Source organism: Penaeus vannamei, chromosome 19 (genome assembly GCF_042767895.1).
Source record: "Penaeus vannamei isolate JL-2024 chromosome 19, ASM4276789v1, whole genome shotgun sequence".
Classification (NCBI taxonomy): Eukaryota; Metazoa; Arthropoda; class Malacostraca; order Decapoda; family Penaeidae; genus Penaeus; species Penaeus vannamei.
Genome location: NC_091567.1, coordinates 20,606,664 through 20,611,663, shown reverse-complemented (window position 1 = coordinate 20,611,663; position 5,000 = coordinate 20,606,664). Strand labels below are relative to the sequence as shown.

General features: G+C 37.2%; 1 protein-coding gene across 1 annotated transcript in view; it reads left to right on the top strand.

The window, feature by feature from the left end:
• LOC138864942 (kelch-like protein 17) overlaps positions 1 to 5,000 on the top strand; it is a 72,260-nt gene that overhangs the window by 37,466 nt on the left and 29,794 nt on the right. The gene's annotated exons all lie outside the window — the stretch shown is intronic.

Here is a 5,000-nt window from a genome sequence, read left to right as displayed (position 1 = left end):
TAATCCGTTCCTTTAAGCAAGGGCAGTGAAAATGAACACAATATTGATTACAGTTGGGAGTACCCTAACAATTGATCTTACGTGCAGACTTGGTAGCAGGAATTGGCGATTATTTAGCTATCATGTTCTTGGCAACACTGTGGTACGATTCACAGTTACATCGTGTTCAAAGCTTCATATACTATCTGGTTCCACCCACAGATAGCATTGCCATTTCAAATGACAATATATATACAAGATGAGCGTTCGGAAATTCTTACGACCATAGTGATACAATTTTTGCTAAATAACTTACTTATCAATAGAAGCATTAGATTATTTCAGTGCATTCTTTGGTGAAAATATATGTTACTGGACAAATAATGTAGTATCGTTCATGTTGAATTTTATCTTGTGTAAAACGGAGATTCTAGCAAGGCTTTGCTACTCCACCGGCCGACCTCGGGCTCACTTCCCGAGCGTCCTTCACTTAACACACATCACATTTGACGCACAGCCTAACTTGCCCAGTGTGCGAGGCTTCCAATGAGAATGTAATCACACGTCTTGCAGGGGAAATACAAATGTTTGTATGATCCATCACCTCGGTACAATAAAAATAGTCTTAATGGTAGAAGTGTCAAAATGTTTTTCGTGACAAGCATATTCAGAGTATTGGACAAGTTTGATCCACATAATCCCCAAAAGTCATTCACTTTTTCCCTCCAAGTGACTGATAGATAATTGTCACATGATTACTAAGGACAACAATTATATCATCAGCCTCTGATAATACCATCTAGTGAACCGAGTCACACATCCCACGTGTAACCATAGTCTGAAATCACGTCTTTTACCACTCTTAACACCCGCCACTTGCCATGTGTGATGTGTCATCTGGGTGTGAAAGCAGCTTAAGGTTACACGTGCTGCATGTCACTTGGCTGTTATTGTTGTCCTAAGTCCTAAGTATTCTCGTGACAATAATCTGTCTGACACGTGGGGCAGAATGTGAGGTAACTTGTTTCAATACCTTGAAAATACTTGGAGGGAATGTTTTTATTCTCACAAAAAGTTTTGATAATTCTACCAGTTTTGCATTTTATTTAGGTGATGTATCATATGAACATTTCTATTTCCCCACAGAATACGTTAGAGGCCTAATTGTACGAGACAATGCACATATTGCACTGTTTCATACAGTAAGATTTCCAAAACCTCGCTCATTGGATGACCGAAGCAGTTGTCAAATGTTTGGCGTTCTTAAATCTTTAAAACTCCATTAAGCTCCATTAAAATTTGACACAGTCTAAAGTAGCAGATCGCATGCTGAAAATGAGGCCACTTTCTCACCAAGGTGGCAAATGGCACGTGCCATGTTATTTGAAAGCGACAATCATCAGGGAATAAATGAAACCTTTCACACGGAAGTGGCATGACATGTCACATGTTCCACATGCGATCTGCGCGCGACGCCTTGCGACTTCTGTATGAACGGTTTCATATATTTAAACAGGTTTGTTTTTAAATGATGTGACAAATGTCTAACAGACAAGTCGGATCTCGGCTCCACTTCTGTGTCAAAGGTCTTATATATATCCAGAAATTTGTTTTCAAATGGCGTGCCACATGTGACTGCCACCTTTTATAGGAAAGCTGCCTTGGGATTATCACCTTGAGTATTTGATTATTAAGACGATATAGATAGTTAATACTATATCTGTTATCATATGTGATATTTCTTATTGTCTTTTGCCATTATTATTATTATCATTATTATTATTGCAATCATTGAGATATTAATTATCATAATATCCCATTTCTTGTGCCCGTGTCTCATCAATTCTTATCAATTCATTTAAGTTGTTAGCAGGATCACTGCAGAGAAGCTGTGAATCCTTGACGTAGTGAACAGAAGACAATGTGTATCGATTTTGTGATTTATTAGTTTTCTAGGAAGGATGTTGGGATTGACACTATCGAGAGCCCGGGGATATCCGAACAATTTTATTTAGTAGTCATCTCTATCATAAACTTCATTTGTAATAACGGTAGCCAGTTTCCTTCTAAAACTATTTGTTTTAGTAGGACTGGTATCTGGAAATGTCGTTAATTGGTCTACTGTGATGTATGGAAGTAGGACGATACATATTAACTTCGTCAGGTACATCCGGATTTGGAAACTGGTGTTATAATATATTTCCAAAGCAGTGGGAAGTCACCGGTGATTAGATGTGTGTTATTATTAAAATATGAATAATATCCGATTGCCAGCAGGAATGGCAGTAGCAGTACTAGTGCTACTACTACTGCTAAGACAACTACTACTATTACTGCCACCATTACTGTTAATAATACTACTACTACTTTTGCTGCTACTTCTACCATTACTACTACTATTACTTCTATTGCCACTGCTCTACTACTTCTACTACTTCTACTACTATTACTGCTACTGCTGTTACCAACACAGCTACATATACTATTGATGCTAATACTATTACTACTACTACTGAGAGTAGGACTACTACTACGACCCATACTAATGCTAATCATAACAATAACAGGAATAATAATAATACATATAGTAATATATATAGTAATAATGGATCAATATGAAAATTATGACTTCTAATGAAGCTGGATTCTGGTTCACCCATTTAGTGTTCTTGTGTTCTTGGATCGGGGGTCACAGAATAGAAAAGGTTGGGAACCATTGGTTGAGACAATTATGAGCAAGGTTTAATAGGATGACTATATCCTATGACGTCTTACACGGGCATGTTGAGGTACAGCTACACAGAAAACTATCGTTAGAAAATCATGCTAAACATTCTGAAACATCAATGATATTTTTTTAAATATAGGTGTTGATGCTAGGTAAATATTGATACCCCTGATTTTCCAACTACTCTTGGGAATGTGTGACATATCATGAATTAAGAGGCTATACAATCAGAGATTGATTTATAATGTGATAGTACTTTGTCACTAATCAGTTAACTTTCTTATACTCTCTTTTTTAATGTTGGGTCAATCGTCATGATTTGAGAGAAGTATTGATACAACAGGTGCTACTCACATGCATTATTGCTATTATATTATCTAACGTCTATTGGCATATTCCATTAAGGTTAAAACACGGATAATGAGATACTGATATATTCAAGTTTAATATTAAGGCATAGACACCATTAACCCAGCTGTCCAGGCACGGCCTTCCTCACAATGTAGACGTTCCCATGCGTGTAAGGCATAATTTACAACTTCAACACGATTGTGAGTGTGGTCTTGCCGCATATATTTTGACATGGCCGTTCACACATTGAGAGCCAGAGATGTGGATGGATGCGACAGCAGCATGGTTAGGGGGTGTTCACGAAATCAATCCTGGACAACACTGTTGGTATGGATTACGCTATTCTAAAAAAGATAGGATTCTATTTCAGGAAACATTATAGGCCTCACTGTTGGTAGAAAAACATCCTCAAAAATTTCAACATATTTGCTCCCCAACACCACTTGCATGCATTCACTCAAACAATCCTACTGCTGTTTGGGTTTTGACATTCATTTCTATTGAAACAAATATTTTTCTTCAAAATATCAAGCAAAGTTAATTTGAAAATAGGATGGGACGGGATGGTGTCATTACCTATTTGGTGTTTTGTTGAGACAATACTTAACATAGTGTTATTGACTTTAGAAATAAAAATTAGTTTATCCCAGAACACTTACAGCCTGTCTGCATATTGCAAAGCAGATTCCATCCTTTTCTCCATACTTTGTGTCGTCAACTCTAGCTTCTTTGAGGGTGCGTGGGCATGTAGACCCATTCCTCAGTGTCTTGGACGGATCATCTCTAAACAACGTGAGAGCCCCAAGTTAGCACTGATGTCATGTACTGTGCAAAATGGGTCTGCCTAAACCATAGATGCAATTCCATGGTTGAAAAGTAATAGGTAAAATTAACAAAATACCATCTTTCTTACCACTCATGACAACATGTGGCAACCCCGAGTTCCTGAACATTTGGCAACAGAGTTGGAGTTACCACTTTGTGCTGCTAAGCAGTGATTTATCATCTTTAGCTCCAAACACGGGAGGTCAAGCCAAATACCCGGAACGCGACATGATCCACTCCCGGTTTGATGCCTGGCGTCCCGAGTTCATGACGTCATCTGGTCGAGAACCGGTTCGACCCCCTTCTGTGCGCGTGTGACATTGCTTCGTCCCCTGGGCCTTCACTGAGGGTTAGGTCGAACTCCACAGATACCAGTTAGATTGAATTATTTTAAATTAATATGTGAAATGCATTGCTTAGCATAAAACAGTTATCAGTGCTGTTTGCCTTACAACTCTCATTTCTACATACATCAATATTTCAAGGAAAACAATTTACAAGATAAAACAAATTGAAAATTCCATGTACATCTGTTCTATTTTCAAGCGTAAATGCTGCGTCGCGAAAAAATCGATGACTACAGTATCGTATATCTACAGCTTATTACTTTAATAAAAAGAAAAAGATTTATATGCATATACCTTATCAGAAACAGAACTCAATAGATTTATAGTTTTAGATTATCTGTGAATATTATTTTAACTGCAGGTCTTTAAAAATCGAGTATTTATCATATAGACATTAGGACATTGCGATCAAAGCATGCTTCTTTTTTATCAAAAATCGAGATGACTTGCATGTATACTTATTTGGGTAGATGTATTATTGTTTCTCTCTATGGTCACTGGAACAAGCAACGAGGAATATAAAAAAAGAAGGCAGGGAAGAGTGAAAATATGCGGAGAATAAATAAAAGAGAGAGAAAAAATACTTGATGACTGAAGACAGAGTGTGTGTGTGAGTGAAATAGTGTCAAAGTCAAAACGTTTATATTGATTATAGTGGTTCTTCCTGTTTCATAGGTAGTGACAGTATACAGCAATATAGATTAAGTAGAGTTACAAAATAAGTTTATATGAATTCGCAATATCATTAGCACTGGAGATACGTGATTTGG